Consider the following 16,295-nt stretch of genomic DNA (forward strand, 5'->3'; position numbering starts at 1 on the left):
GATCTCGGCGCTCGGGGCTGCATCTGGCACCCTGTGGGCGCTCGGTCACGATGCGTGGAGTTGAACGGGAGGGTACGTGAGGATAGAGGAGGGTCAGTGATGCAGCCTCACACTTTTCAGCGGCTGAAGGCGGGACTCCAGGAGGTAAACCGAGCCCCGCTGGGGATGATGGGATGGGGGAGGGGCGGGCTCGGGCCTGGGGCTGACTTAACAGGAGGAACAGGGCCTGAGAGGGAAAGAGATTGTGCGGAAGGTGACAGCGAGCCCAAGCCTGGGTGCCGCAGGGGCGGAGCTGCTGGGGCCCCTGCAGACGCCTCTTCATCCGGAGCTAATGCCATTTTGTTTCCCTCTCGAAGGTCCTTGAGTCCTGGCAAAGCCCTGGGTTGCTGGAGACAGTGGTGGCTTTGTGCTTCTCTCTGAAATAAAACTTTTATTCTTAAAAAACCAGAAAATGTATCCAATGCGTGTGTCATCCCCCCGGTGCTCCTATCTTCCCAACTCTGGGGGGCGGGGGAGGCAGCCCCGGTTCACCAGGGCACTAGGCCTTGGCTCCTGATTGTTTCCCCCCTTCTGGATTTCTGCTGTAATGCATTGAAGATGCACAGGAAATCTAATTCCAAACCCTGGCTTTTATTTCCCTTCTTCCGGCCTAACCCTTTCACCGTGAGGAGAGAGCTGGCCGCGTGGCCAGGCAGAGTCCCCGCAGGCTGGAGCTTCAAGGAGGCAGCAGGACGCAGGGCCGGGCGTCCGCTGCAGGCACAGGTGCCGCGGCCGGGAGAAGGGCTGCCGGTGCCTCGGGCCTACCGGGGAGAAGCGGGCTTCCAGTGCGTGAACTCGGCGAGGACAGGGTGAGTCACGGGCCCCCGGAGCCAGCTGCGGGCTGTGTGCCCATGAACCAGATTCTCCGCCCTCGCTCTGCAGGGCGATTCGCGTCCCGGTGACCGACTTGCGCTAACGTTTCTCAGCGGCAGCCTTAGGACCCCCCCCCCCCCCCCGCCCCGGGCGACAGGCTGCGGCTCTCCGGGCCACGGCAGGGAGGAGGGCCCTCGGCCACGGAAGAGGTGTGCTAACTGGGAAGAAGGCCGTGACGGTGGAGCGTCACGGGCACTAAAAAGTTTCTAGGACTCCGAGCTCGAGCGTCGCGGGGCGGCCCGCGCCGTGTCTTAAAACCCGACGGACGCCCCGCGCGTGGTGCGGGTGCCTGCGGACCCCGGGGAGCGGCGGGCAGCTCTGCCCTCCTTGGGCCTCCGGCTCCGGCTGCACCCGCCTCACCTCGGAGCGCCGGGAATGAGGTCACCGCGCGGGAGCCGCGGGGGCGGGAGTCGCCGGGGCGGGGGCGGGGGCGGGTGTCCCTCCCGGGACGCCGGCGTCGGGACTCCCTGGTTCGTCCTCCCCCGGAAGGCAGGCGCCGGGCGGGCTCGCCGAGCGGGGGGTCCGGGGGCCCGGGGAGCCACGAGGAAGGCGGCGGGCGGACGCGGGGACGCACTCCCGGGACAACGCAGAAAATGGGAGCCGCGCTCAGCTCCTCCTCCCCGGGCGAGGAGGCGGCGCCGGCGGCCGGGTCCCCACCCCCGGCTGCGCGGGGCCCGGGAGGCGACGGAGGGGGGCGGGGGGCAGGGCCTCGGTCCCCGCGCGCCGCCCCCGCCCGCTCCGCCGGCGCTCTGGGGACGGCCTCCACGCCCCGCCGCGCCGCGGGCCTTTGTCTCTGCGGGGGGCCGGGGCGCCCCCTGCCGGCGGGTGTGCGGCTGTGCTCTCGGGGTCGCCGCGGGCTGGGGTGGGGCGTCCGGCAGCGCTCGGGGGTCCCGCAGGGCGTTGGGGGGGGGGGGGGGTAGTGGTCCGGCCTTGCTCTCCGGGTCCCGCGGTCGGGGAGCGGATGGATGCGGCCGTGCTCGGGGATCTCCCGGGCCGGGTCGGGGGGAGGAGGCCGTGCTCCCCGGGGACCCGTGTCGGGGAGCGCCGGATCCGGCCGTGCTCGGGGGTCCCGCGGGCCGGGGTGTGTGTGTGTTGGGGGGGGTTCCGGCTTGCTCGGAGGTCCCCCGGCCCGGGGGGGTCTGGCCTTGCTTCGGGGTTCCGCGGGCCGGGCGACGTGGTGGTGGTGGGGGGGGGGGGGTTCCGGCTTGCTCGGGGGTTCCCCCGGCCGTCCGCTCGGAAGGGCCGCCCTGCGCGCTCGGGGACGGACGGGGAGAGGGCCTCCTCGCGCGACCCTCTCTCCCTGGCTTTTCCGGCAGGACCGACAATCTTGTGCTTGTGCCCACAAACGCTTTAGAAAATCGACTCTCTTAATCTTTCCAAAGATGTTACCCCAGCTGCAAAGTCGTGGCACTCTGAAAACCTTTTAAGTCAGTATACCAAAGGGCTTTAGTCGGGATTAAAAGCAAAATGCCAAAATTTGGCTTTTAAAACGCCACGTCTAAATGCAACCTAAGCACAATCGTAGATCGATGCAAAACAGGCCCTCGCGAGAGCCCCCCTCCCCTGCGTCCAGCGCTGTTTGCCCTGAGCCCCAGCACCCCCAAATCCTGGGAACTTCTTTTCTGGCGGGCAGCGGCGTGGAAGCTTGAGCTCACAGAAGGGATTTTCAGTCGGCCAAGGATTTAAGTCAGTGCGTGTCCTGGAAAAACCGACTCACTCCCAGCTCGAGGTGGCCCGGAGAGGTGGGCCTGGGACTCACGACTCCTGGGCGCCCTGGCCGGCGACCCGTCCTCTCTCTGCGGCCCTTTTGGAGGCCTCTGCCCCAGCCAGCGCCCAGCACAGCATAGGTGCTCAGGAACGACGCCGCAGAGAGCCGCTGCGGCGCACTTGGCTTTCTAGAAGCAATAAATGAAAGTCTCTATATTAAAAAAAAAAAAAAAAAAAAAAGATTAATGAAGTCACGATGGAGAGACAGAGAACACAGCAGAATCCACCGACTCACGACAACGTGTGCAGAAGCAATTTGCCCCCGAAACTCTAAACATGAAATGCTTTAGTACCTCCCTGCTGCCCTGCGGTAGCTAGCGAATAAATATTTCCACATGGAAGAAAATGGCCCTTTGAAATGTAGCCTGTTGTATTCAAGAGAGAAATACAGCAAGGTACCACCAGGCTTCAGTGGCAAGATGCATTATTATTTTTTCCCAGTTTTTGAAAATTGTGTGCCTTTCCATTAGGACTCCCAGATGGTAAACACGGATTCCCTCGTGAATTGAATCCGTGCAACCACCCCCTTTGCTGGTTGGGGGAACAATAGACTAACCTCTGGCTGACAAATTACGCCTTCATTGAATGCTTTGATTATCTGTTAAGTTAGAAACAATCCTATTAAAAGTCGGGACCCTGCCTCTTATTTAATCTGCGTGTGTAACTCTTCCTCTCCCATTTCTGAGTTTGTTCTCCAAAGATTAAATAAAAACCAACCATTCTTGACCTGTGTCTCCTGTGCTCTGAATTTGAAACAAACCCATGATCGGGTCTAAAGTCAAATCAGTGCTTGGGAGAATGTCTATCACGTGGTATCACAGTTCTTTATTCATACAGACGGCTCAGCTCATTTTTTAAAAATAAAAATATTCTGACTAAGGCTAGGAACGTATGGCTGAATTCTGCCGCATGCTCAGATTGGAGGGGTTTCCAGGGAGTTTTGAGGCACTGGAAACTTCTCTGCTCTAAGTTTTCCGAAGGACACTGTCAGCAAAATTTCAAATCACTGAAAGGAAAGCGAGTTATGCAGGTACAAACGAGTCATGTTTAATTCAAGTGACATTCATTCACTCATTTGTTCTATAAATATTTATTGAAAGCCTATTTTGTGCAAGAGGCTGCCACCCCCCGAATGGTCAAGGCTGCTTGGGTGAATCAGTCCCGCATGGCTAACTTGCTCCTGGGCCCTATGTGTTCAGTGTGGATGCCTCCAGTTCATACAAGATGGTGGTGTTACTTGACATGTGAGGGCCCAGAGCTCTGGGGTGCTTTGTTGTTGTTGTTTTTAAATCAGACTCTCAACTGCTTGTTTAATCTAAATTTTAACACTAACCTAGAGTGGTCTAAAATGTGTTCTCGGCATTTAACAGATGTGAAACAATAGTATCTTAGTTGCAGGGAAAGAATAAAAAATCTGGGTGTCCCCTTTCGATTCAGAACTTGTGGGTCTGCGGTAATCAACGTCCCTGGCTCATTAATGAAGAAGGTTCTCTCCCCTCCTCCCTCAGTGCCCTCATTCCTATAATGTAAACAGCTACTAAGAGCTAGTATTCCTCTTTGTTCAAACAGACAATGGCCTTTATAACTAAGAAGAAAATTAGTATCAGGTGAAAGCCTCATTTTAGGGTGCTTAAAGCTTTTTCTTTTTTCCAGAAGAACAAAGTACAACAGTAATCTCAAGAAGAATTCACAACGTTTCGAAAGCAACAGGACAAAGGTCTGTCCTTAATGATGCATAGACACACTTGTGATTGAATTTTAAATATTTTCCTTTTCTTCTCTTTAATTTCCTGAGTGAAAAGCTGAAGCCCAGGGGAACAAGGGTGGTCAAAGGTCTGGGGAGTCAGAAACCCCCCTGTTTTTGGTGGGACCTGCCTGCTTTGTTGCATTGAAGGCCGAGCCTTAGAACCAGAGGGCCAGGTTTCTTCACCAAATTAGGGGATTACGTTTATAAATGTCACGGTAGTGCTTGGGAATGAAAGATGAACAAACTACAAGATGCCCGGAATCCCTAGATTCCTTTGCAGTGGAAAAGGAATCTCTTCCTGCTCGCTCTCAAGTGTGTAAAGAATCAACAATATTCCATCTGATGTGAAACGTAAATCCCTGTGAGATGCCGGAGACTACAAACACGTTACATTCTTCTATAAAGTGAATTCAAGAATACTCCACTGACGTGCATGTCCGTCGGTAAGTCTGAAAGACAGTATTGCTGTGCTTTATAGTTTTGTTCTTTGTGTCTTTAACAGTTACCATCCTGAAAGTCATCGGAACAAGACAGACGAGCTGATCCTTCGCTGCCCGGCGTTGCCAGAATGCGAACAGGGACAGCGTTATACTTAAGCACGTTACATTTCCTTCTGGCTTGTGGTAGGATTCGGTTTACTCATTTTGTATTCTAATATTACCAATCAAAAAAGAGAGACTAAGAAAGAACGGAGATTTTTTTTTTTTTCCTCAAAATAGCATTCAAGATTTGGAGTTAGTGAAATGAAGCAACTCAGAGAAGCAATTACCCTTCGTGTCTTTAAGGCACAGAGACTGACATGAGGTGAGAGCAACTTCCTTTTTTTGCAATGGACTCTCTTACCTGTCCTGACTGTTAACACGGCAGGACGATCCTTCCACCAGAACCAAGGTGGTGTGATTGGCAGACGCTCGGGGCTGGCTTCACAGGCCGTTGTGGGCTGTTTGGGTCCCCTACCGTGGTGGCCCGTCTCCTTGTAAGTCTAAATGTGTGAGCCTGAAATATTACTCATGGGGCTCTGGCTTCCTGAAATCGCAGGCTGCACAAAGCCTGGGGCATCATTTTTGCAGGTAGAACCCATTTTGACCTTTGATTTTGTTGGGGACCAGGAGGCAGACGGATCACACCAGACAGATGGCAGGACCTGGGGAATCTCACCCGGATTTCCCTGCCCGGCAGTGGCAGGAGCATTTGGAAGGGGCCCGTGGCTCGTTCCCATTCATCTTGGGGAGCCACGCTGGGCGAGAGTGGCTGCCACAGCAGCAGCCTCAGAGGCTTGGGAATGGGGATGAAAGAGAAAAAAAAAAAATGAGGGAAGTTAGTTGGGAGAAAAAGAGAAATTTCCTTTCAAGCTCAGTTTGGGTCTCTGTCTTGGATAGTTCTAATGCCTTCCAAAGCTTTCTCCCAGTGGCCACAGCGCCTTGGTTCAGGAACAGGGCTCTGCCTCTTACTCGGCTGCATAGGGTGAGTGGGGCCCTGCTGAGGGGACAGTGTGGTGCTCTCTGGACAGGTAGGTGCTCTCGGGGTTACCTTTCTTCTGAGGCATGGATTGCCACGTGTGCTCCCTGGAAACTCGTTAGAAATGCAAATTCTCACTTACTGGACTGACTGAACTGGAGATTCTCCCCCAGGCAAGCTCTGCTTTCACAATCCCACCAGTGACCCTGGTGCAAGCTCCCTGTAGAAATGGCTGAGTCCCGTCCTTCGAGGTGGCGATGAAATTGGCCTAGGTATAGCCTGGGCACTGGGGTTCGGAAGGCTCCCCAGGTGACTCTCCTGTGCAGCCCACGTGTACAAACACTCCTCCAGAGCCCTACTTTCTTCAGGGATGAAAGGCGACTCCATGCCCCCTCCCCACCGGGGCTCCTGAGCGCTTGCAATGTGGCCAGTGTGGCGAGTGCACTGAGGAGCAGAGTGTTACATTTAATTTTGATTCGTTTAAATCTAAATGGCTCATCTGGCCGGTGGCAACCATATTAGATAGAAAGTCCTAGACCTGCAGTGAAATGTCATACCTTCCCTGTAATGGATTCGAACATGCAAAGGCCTCACTAGGTTACATATTTAAGGAGATGGGAAAAAAGATTGTCAAGAGTCCTAGGATTATGTTTTTTAATCTATATTTGGTGAGAAGTAGGTAAAAACTGTGTGGAGGGGCACCTGGGTGGCTCAGTCAGTTAAGCATACGACTTCGGCTCAGGCCTCGCAGTTTGTGGGTTCAAGCCCCGCATCGGGCTCTGTGCTGACAGCTCGGAGCCTGGACCTGCCTCGGATTCTGTGTCTCCCCCTCTCTCTGCCCCTCCCCCACTCACGTCCTGTCTCTCTCTGTCTCTCTCTCTCAAATATGATAAACGTTAAAAAAAAAATGAAAAACTGTGTGGGGCCATAGACCTCCCTGCTGGCTCCTCCCTTCGGACCCCAATCCCTGGCAGCAGCTTCTATGGCTTCTGAGAACGCACAAGAATCCTAAGGGATGGTCTCTGAGAATCAGGTTCCCGGGTTCAACCCCAGAGGCTCATACCGGTGGAACTGGCTTGGGGCCCTGGAAACTCCATTTTTGGGAAACAAGACCGTTGGATCTGCTGCCAGATGCTTGGGGAACACCGAGAGCAGGTGGAGGGGTCCGACCTCGTCCTTTACAAAGAAATGGAAGTCGTTGAGAGTCCACCTGTCCGTCCCCCAGAGCTGGAATTACCACTCCTGAGCGTGGTAAACCTTGACCTGGGAAATCTCGACGGCTCTTGCGTGAATCCCACAGACTTTGGAGGTCCAGTATTTGTCAGGTCGTGCTGGGGGCAGGGGGAGCGGGGGGAGAAGGTGGGGAACGGGATTCGGCACCGTGTTGCAACCCCTGCTGTGCGGACACTTCCTGGTGCTGTGTGGTTAGCGTGGCTGTTGCTGGAGGTGCCCTAGTCGGGGAGGGTGGTGGCCGCCCTAACCAGAGCCCCATTTACCCTCCTTCCCACCCCCCCCCCACCCCCCCGCACACGACGGGTCTGTGCTACTTAGCGGCCGCAGCTGTGGACTCTTTGTGGGCTCTGCTTTCGCTTCCCAGGTTGTAGAAAGCCTTTGCCCAACACGTGTGGCCCCACCACTGACTGCTGCTTCTCTTAACGGCAGAAGTTGCCGTTTAGTGGGGGCTTCCTGTGTGTTGGGGAGCCCACAAGACGGCACGGTTTGTTGGCCGAGATTAAACGCTCTTGGGAGTACATGGGGACGATGTCGACATTCCGTCGGGGCGACAGGGACCGTGTGGGGCGCGCTGTCACACCGCGGCGGGGGCATGAGGACGGTGAGGTCACACAGCTGGTGAGGGGCCAAGGCCCCCGGTCAGGTCTGTGTGACTGTGTTCTGGTTGGAATAGCGCCCCCCCCCCCAATTCACGTTCACCCAGAACCTCAGAATGGGATCTTACTCGAATAGGGCTTTTGAGGATGTAATTAGTCAAAATAAGGTCTTAATGGATTGGGGGAGGGGCCTACCCCCAACGACCAGGGTTCTTACACGAAGAGAAGTCATCCAGAGACCCCGGGTGAGGGCAGGTGATGGTGGGAGTGGAGGCGGAGATGCCTCCGGCTGCCAGGGAACAGCAGGGGCCGCCAGAGCCCCCAGAAGGCTGGACGGACGGAGAACAGACTCTTCTTCAGGGGCTCAGAAGAAATGAGTGCCGTCAACACCCCGCTTCCGGGGTTCTGGCCCCAGAGCCGCCAGAGAGTGAATCTCTGGCACTTTGCTTCAGCGGCCGTGGGAAACCGACGCAAACCCGAAGGGCCGATCTCCAGTCCTTAGTGCTACCTAGTACAGTAGATGCACAGGAGGGTGGGTTGGGGGGGGGGGGCGGTAACCCAAATTTAAGCCCCAACCCTGGCATTTACTCTTTGTGTGAGCGTTAGCAAATGATTCGCTCTTGGAGACTCACTTTGCCCATTTGAACCACGGGGGTGACGAAAATTTCACCTGCCTCATAGGCCGTTGGGTCTTTGCTTCAATACCATGTTTATTTTACGTGGGGCTTTTCCAGGTGCTGGGAATACCGAAGGAAGAGACGCAGTCCCTTCCCTTAAGGAAACTCAAGAAGTCAAACACTCCATCCGGCTCCTAGATAAATGCCTGAGGGAACTGAACGCACGTCCCGGCAAAGGCTGGTGGCGTTCTTCACGGCAGCCCCAGTCGGAAGCGCCCAAATGTCCACCGCCTGTAGACTACGTGACTAAAATGTGGTATATTCACACACTGGAATATTACCCGCCCATTGAAGGAATCAGGTACCCATCTGTCCCCAAAGAACAGTAAGTACAGCGTCTGTCACCGAAGGACAAGGCTCCAAGGCCCGGGCAGAATTTCCTCTCTCCCCCGCCTTCCTCAGGCTCACCCGCGTCATTGAAGATAACTGTCCTCACCCCAGCCAGCAGGGGCTACCTTCACCTCCTTGGGGCCTCTCCCCAGGAGCACCTGTCCGGGCTTGAGTAACTGGGGACTATAGCCTGGCCCGTGGTGCATCCGAAAGCCATCCAGAGCCCCTCGTGTTTTCTTCTTTTATTGTAGTTGTGCTTCCCACTCCTGAAACTCTGATGGATGCTCATGGATGCTCCCGGTTGGGGGGATTTAGTATGGAGCCAAGTCGGTGGTTCCTCTGATTTGGAGACAGACGTTCAGGCTGGCTGTTTCCCATTTCTTGTGAGACTGAAACAAACAGGAGAATGAAAGAAATCGTTATTGGCACTTGACAAGAGACAGGAGGTCGTGAGGACAGAAGAGACGTGGAGGGGATCTAGGGGAGGCAGCCTGAGAGGCGTCCCGTTACGCCAACCAGTCTGCGGGTGAAATTTGCTCACGGGCTAACATGCCCCTTGCGGTGGTTAATTTTGCGTGTCAACTTGACTGGGCCACGGAGCCCAGACATGTCAGCAGCCATTATTCTGGATGTTTCCAAGAGGGTGTTTTGGGATGAGGTTAATCCTTAAATCCGTGGGCTTTGAGATTACTTTCATAGTGTGGGTAGGTGGGCCTCATCCAATCAGTTGATGGACACCTGACTGCCTCCAAAGAAGGAATTTTGCAGCAGAACAGCTTTTGGACTTGAGCCAAAACATCAGCTGTCCCCTGGGACTCCACCCTGGTGGTCCACTCTAGATTGTGGACTTGCCAGCCTCCACAATTACGGGAGCCAATTCCTTAAAATAAATCTCTTTCTATATATACACACACGTCTTATCAGGTCTGTTTCCGTGGAGAGTGCTGACTAATACAGTCCTCTACGGATCAGACCGACAGCCATCAGATCCCTCAAGAGCAAATATCTGGGAAGCCCTCATGTATGAGGACCTCACGCCATTTGAGACGCTGGCCGAAGGCCAAACGGGACGGTAGGAAGACGCGACGAGCATCTGCTCTGGCCTCATGACAGCAGCAGAAGTTGTGAGCATCTCCTTCCTTGAAGTCATATGGATATTTGGGAGCTAATTCCCACTTTCATCCTGCTCTCCTCTCCGTCCGTCTGCCGGGCACTTTGCTAGGAGCTGCTCCCGGTGTGGTTCGCAGGCGTGGGCATGGTGGGGACGCACATGAGCGGAAGCTGAGTGTGGCTGGAGCGGCACCCCGGTGCCCAGGCTTTGGGCTGCCAGCTGTCGGGGAGGAGTGAATGCACCGTTCGTTTGAAATAAGGAGAGCGACACTGTGTTAGAGCTGTTGTTACTCTGGGGAGCGAGAGTCAGGGACAAAGAGGAAGAGAGAGATAGAGTGTGTGTGTGTGTGTGTGTGTGTGTGTGTGTGTGTGTGTGTGAGAATCTAGCAGTGCATTCAACAGGCATTTGTTGTTCCCTAGTGTCTTGGCAGAATCCCCGAGGTGGGCTGTGTGAGCGGGAGTCAGTGAAGTGCAGTGAGATGCAGTGACCCGCCCCCGCTCTGCCCCTTGTGGTCTGAACTTGGGCATCAGACCTGCGAGGCACCTACTGGAGGCTCCCCGCGGATCTGCCGCTCACCGACAGGAAGTGACACCGTGAGCCTGCTCCGGTCACCGTATTGTTGTCCAGTGCTAGAATCTCGGCCAGACCCTGCAGGCAGAGAGACGGCCGTGCCGCTTCCTGCTCTTTGAACTTCCAGAATTCCGGAGTTCCTGGCAGCCTTCTGTGACCCTCCCCCCACTCAGAACCATGCCGGTGAATTTCTTGTGCCGAGGTCAGCCAGGGGTGGTGGCTCTGGTTGCAGCCAGAACACTGATGGGCACCGTGGCTTTGCTCTGACGGCTGTGGGCGTCCCAAGGCGGGAAGCCCTGATGCTCCAGAGCAAGGTGGTTTGACCACGAGAGAAGGCTGCCTGGAGGAGGTGTGCCTACTTCCTGGAAACCATCAGGCCATCCTGCTTCCTAAGACCGACCGAAAGTGGTGGCTCATTTTACTGGGAAGCCAAGAGGGCAGTTAAGACGTTTCCTGTTTCTGAAGATTTAAGGGCAATTTAGGGTTGCCCTTGCCGCCTGCCATCTTGCTTTCGTCCTGTACAAAGAGCCCCGGCTACCTATTCCAAACCTTCTGTCCTGGACAGTCAAAGGCTAGAAGGTGTTAATAGAAGGATGTTCACGTGACAGACTGCCCTTCCCCCAACAATACTGGAAGAATTACAAGAGGGTGGTGGTAAACGGAGAGCCTTTGGAGGAAACACACAAACAAGCATCTGCCATCGCACATTGTGCTAGAATCAGGTCAGATCCCATTTTGCACACAAATCTATTTGTTACTGGATCTACTTAGGAATCCTACCTGCTCACCAGGGTATAACAACATACTGTCCCACAAAGGGAGGTTGTGACGTAGTAGGTGGCTTAGATTGTAGATTTTGGCTTTAGAATGAAAGCATCTCTTACCTCCCAAATCTGTGTTAGATCTCCAGACTCAAGCCTGTGTATCCTCTCGACAGGAGCCAGAACGCATCGGAGGGACCAGGAAGACGTGGGGAGGTGCGGGCTGGCACCTCTGGGAGTTGGGCTTAGGCGAGGCTCTAGGGCACTATTTGTGACTTTAAATAGCTCTCTCTGCGAGTTGAAGAGGGTTGGGCGCGGTAGGCTAGTCTCCAGTATGATCTTGTTGTGTTCCGGGAAAAGTATACAAAGGAAGAAAGTGGAAATAGACCATATACTTTATTTTGTATGGTTTGTGCCAACGCATTCTGTTGTGAATTTTAATTGTATTTTTATATCTTTAACATGTTTAAAATTTATTTTTGAGAGATAGAGTGAGAATGAGCACGAGTGGGGGAGGGGCAGAGAGAGAGGGAGACACAGAATCCGAAACAGGCTCCAGGCTCTGAACACTCAGCACAGAGCCCGACGCGGGCTGGAACCCAGGAATGGTGAGATCATGACCTGAGCCGAAGTCGGATGCTCCACCGACTGAGCCACCCAGGTGCCCCTCTGCTGTGAATTTTAAAAAACTATTATCATCATCCTGGTTCACAGTTGCTTCATTTCGGATGAAAACTCACATATTTGATGATTCAGCCACTGGTCTTGCTTCTACTCATTGTTATTGATCCTAATCATTAGGGTTTGAAATAATTTATGATCCTATTACACAAAACAGTAGAGAGCATACCCTCTGACCACAGCAAGTTATTTTCTGTGAAGATGGAAGCTAACCCGCCTGTTTGGCAGGAGCAAGGCCTGGACCAGCCTTCCTGGATGATGGGAAAAACCAAGGATCTCGGGTAGACGGAAAAAACCAAGCTGATGGCCAAAATTATGGCTCATAAACACAAACAAAGAGATTTAAAAGAGCACATGAGATACAGGAATAATACTACAGATGCTCTCAGACCAGCTCTCCCCTGAAGCAGGAGAATTGGACCAGTACTGCTGAGGCCTTTATACGTTCTTCCCAGAGGTCACCCCTCCTCCTGGAGGTCACCGCAACCTAATTTTGTGTTCATCATTCACTTGACGTCCTTTATAATTTTCCCACATAGCGGTGTATCCTTAAACCATATATTGCTTCCTCTTGCACACTTCTGAAGTCTCCATAAGTGGTACAGTGCTGTGGGCAACCTACTTTTAAGTTCAAGTTTGCTTGTGGTGTCCCCACGTATGCTGGCATTTGTAGCTCTAAGTCCTTCATTTTCACTGCGATAGAGAATTCCGCTGCATGAAGACACCGTGGTTTATTTCCCCCAGAGGAGGAGATCATTTTTCTCTTTTTAAGTTGCTCACGCTGTCCCACTGTTTTAATGTTATTTATGAATGCACAGCAATGGTTACGCATTGATTACACAGTGATGTAAGCCTGCTCTGAATATAGGCTCCAATACATAAAAGATTGGACTGTGACTTGGTTAGTTTCCTACACCGTTTCTTTGGGAACCAAAGAGTTGAGAAGCAGAACCGTTGCAGGTCTCCTCCTCCAGCCTCACCGCTTGTCCCTTTAAAAACAGTAACCTTGTTCTTCAAATATCATCTCCTTCCCGTGTGACGCCAACTAGGTGTCAAAGCCTCAGTGACACCAAATGACATCCTTTGACCTCAAAACGTCAGTTGATGTCAAATGTAATGTAACTGAAAGCCGAGTTTCTTTATTCGAATGATAATGTCATTTATGGTGTCTTGTCTTTCACCTTCCCTGATTGTCGTTATTAAAAGCACACCGTGTTTCTCATGCTCGTTTGTGAAATGGCAGAGCCCTTACTGACGTGGGTCTGTTAGGAAGAGCCCACGAGGATGGTTTCAAAGCACTTTGTGATGAACAGTACGTTCTAGAAATGGGAATTGAAAATAATCAAGACATTCATGGATCCAAACAGGCCACAGAAACACCATAGCAACAAATGAACAATAATTGTGGCATTACAGGCTCTTTCCTCGGCTACATGCTCGTGCAATCAATGCTCACGCCGCAGGAGGAGCCCAGGTCAGATCTGGATGCCACCACCCGTGAGGATGCTGTGACGAGCCATGCGAGGTGGGTGATGGGCTGCTGGGTCCAGGAGGAAACATACGTGTGTGCTCCTCCTCCGGGCTTCCTGCCCGCTCATTCCTGGCCATCTCCCGGGCACAGAGATGATGTACTTCTGGGCACCCCATGCCCTGAGCCAATTAATCAAGTCGCCCAAGAAGATGTTGCTCTGAAGAAACTACCTGTTGCCCCAAAGATCTCATCTGGATGGACATACAGCTAAAGCCAGGGCAACAGACAAGGCTGTGAGTATAGTAGTGATGCAGTCCATGTCTTTCCAAGGCCAAAGTCAGGAACGCAGAGGAGGGCCTTGGCTCCCTTGGCCTGTAAAAGCTAGCAGAAGAAGTGACATTTCCCAAGTTGTTTTTGGAAGCGGACACAAAGGTAGATGTGGCCCCAGCCCTGTTTCCTTATGGCGCACGGGCTAGAAAGGCTTCACAGGCTCTGCTGGATTTGACCATGATTGGAAACATAACCCTCAAGAGTCATCTCAGGAACACCAGGAAGACATCAGTGTAAGAAGGAAAGACTTCAGTTTCTAGGGAAGTCCCTTGGCCTTACCCGTTTTGACGATGTGGCGGCTGGCTTGAGACGCCCAGGTTAGGGGACGTCTTCTCCAATGGTAGGGAGACCGCAAAGGGGCAGGTGCTGAGGACAGCAGACTCTTCCCTGGGGATCCACCAGTGGGGTGTCCTTCTGGAAAGAGAGACAGAGTGAATGCAAGAGCAATGGTGGGGGTTGGGGGAACTGGTGGCTCCAGTTCCCTGAGGAGCTGGTGGCTGACTTGGTGACACTTCTGTAGGTGAAACCTCTCCTGTCTCCTGAGTCAGCCAGAATACCTGGTTTCATCAAGGTCTAGATATTTTAGAAGTAATTCCTAGGCACTGAGTGATTTTAGAGCTTTTTTCCCTTTACCATCTTTGAAGGGTAAACTGGATGCTCAGGCTTCTCAAACTCAGTTTGTTTCCATGGTTACAAAACACCGAGCTCTCGCTGACCCACAATGCATCGGGAGGGGCACGCTGGCTGCCTGGTAATGGCTATATCGTTTTCCAAATTTGCAGACCTCCTTCACACTATCCAAATATTAGTAAGGTGGGTGCCCTCCTTAAATCAAATTTGCAGGGAGCAAGGAAGAGGATATTTGTGCTATAAATTACAATCCAGAAGCATTATCCCCCAATAAATGGAAATATTGAGGGAAAAGGTTGGGCAGCAAGAGAGTGTCACCAATTGCCATGGTGCCCTGGGGGAATTTCCTCTTGCCCAGGCTAAGTCCATCAGCCCGACTCTGTACTCGAGACGGAAGCCTTTCGGGGAGGCCTGATGCTCCCAACGGCAAGGGCCAGGCACCGCGTCTGAAAGATGTGGACACAAATCTTTTCCTTGCGAGCCACGGATAATTTACTCTCTCCTAACTGCAGCTGTCTTATCTGTGAAAGAAGTAACTCTCACAGGTTTGCTGAGAGGATTAAATGGGATTAGGAGACGATTTAGTACAGTCCGTATTAGGCACTCAATAAATGGTAACTGCTATTCTCGGCACTATTATTTGGAAAAGTCGTCATTTCTGTGATACAAATGGTGCAAAGCGTGTTGGTGTACAGGACGGGTTTGGTGGGGATTTAGAATTGATGCTGGTGGTGGTGATGATGATAAAATTAGTGAGGTATTAAGCACAGAGGGCCTTTTTTGTGATTTTGGTTGCATTTGCTCCACTTGGTGAAAGAGGCAGCGTAGCCCAATGGTTACCAGGGGTGGTCCTGGAGCCAGAACTTTTGGGTTCAAATAGTCGCACTGCTTCATAATGGACGTGTGTTCTTGGGTGCCTTACTCAACCTTTCCCGGTCTGGATTTCCTTCTCGGTCAAGTGGAAATAAGATACATACCTCAATGGGCTGTAAGAGCATTGGACGCACAAAGATTTGTCAGGGGCTTAGATGAGTGCCTGGTGGTGGGAGAACACAGAGCCGGGCACCGGAGAGCAGGGCACCCGGGACGCAGCAGGAGACCACCCTGTCCTCTGCACGCTGACATCCCTCTCTGTTCTGACATCCCTTTCCTGCCCCGTGGATGGATTCTCAGGCCGGTCCTCGTAAGTTTTCTGATCTCGTAAGTAAGTTTTCTGATCTCGCTTGAGTTATACACGATCTTTTGGTAACTTCTCGAAGTAATAACAGCCTTATTTCAGAAACAAAAGTGCCCAGCCTCATACGGTGAAGTACCGAACTTCACTTAAAATTAAAGGGCCTTTTCCCCAGTTTACTCTGACTTGAGAGTGAATTTGTAGCTTTCGCTGAGGAGGTTGGTGGGGGCAAGCATCATGTAACTGACTTGTAGCCCCTCCTCTCCTCAGGGCTCCCACAGAACTTGCTCCCTGCGAGGAACTGGGGGTAGCTGACCCCCGTTATCTCGAGGCCTTGGCTGAAGCGGGGATAGGAAGAATTCCACCCTCAACATTGTGATACATGCAGCCAAGTATGAGGTCAGTGCTCTGAAAACATATTTTTCTTAAACGATAAATCCTGCCTGACTTTCACCTCCTTCATCAGGAGTTGAATGAAACGAGGCGTATACAAATTCTGATTTTCAGATACCGTATACATCCATTCCTGTTCCAATACAGGGGTACCAGCAAATAAAAATATTATTTTTATTTTGTTATTATTTATTTATATTATTATTTATTATATATAATATGTATTATTATTTTATTGGCAAATGAAAATACAGGACACCCAGTAAAATGTGAATTTCCAATAAACAGCAAATAATTTTTAGTATATTTCCCATGGAATCCTGGAGGCGTATCAATACTAAAGTATTATTCATTGTTTATCTGAAATTTAAATGTTAAGTGGATGACCCGTATGTTATCTGGCAAACCCGTTCCAATAATTCTTTTATCTGAGACAGTTTGGATTTCCAGGACT

General features: G+C 52.3%; 1 long non-coding RNA gene across 1 annotated transcript; it reads left to right on the forward strand.

Annotated features, from left to right (window-relative positions):
• Nucleotides 1-587: 587 nt before the first annotated feature.
• Nucleotides 588-15,627, forward strand: LOC147575700 (uncharacterized). Its single transcript, XR_015242659.1, has 4 exons — nt 588-1,292; nt 4,333-4,396; nt 4,929-5,049; nt 8,448-15,627. It is a non-coding gene; the product is annotated as an uncharacterized LOC147575700 (long non-coding RNA).
• The last annotated feature ends 668 nt before the right edge of the window (nt 15,628-16,295 follow it).

This window comes from Puma concolor, chromosome D3 (genome assembly GCF_028749965.1).
Source record: "Puma concolor isolate L17-30 chromosome D3, mPumCon1.1.hap2, whole genome shotgun sequence".
Classification (NCBI taxonomy): domain Eukaryota; kingdom Metazoa; phylum Chordata; class Mammalia; order Carnivora; family Felidae; genus Puma; species Puma concolor.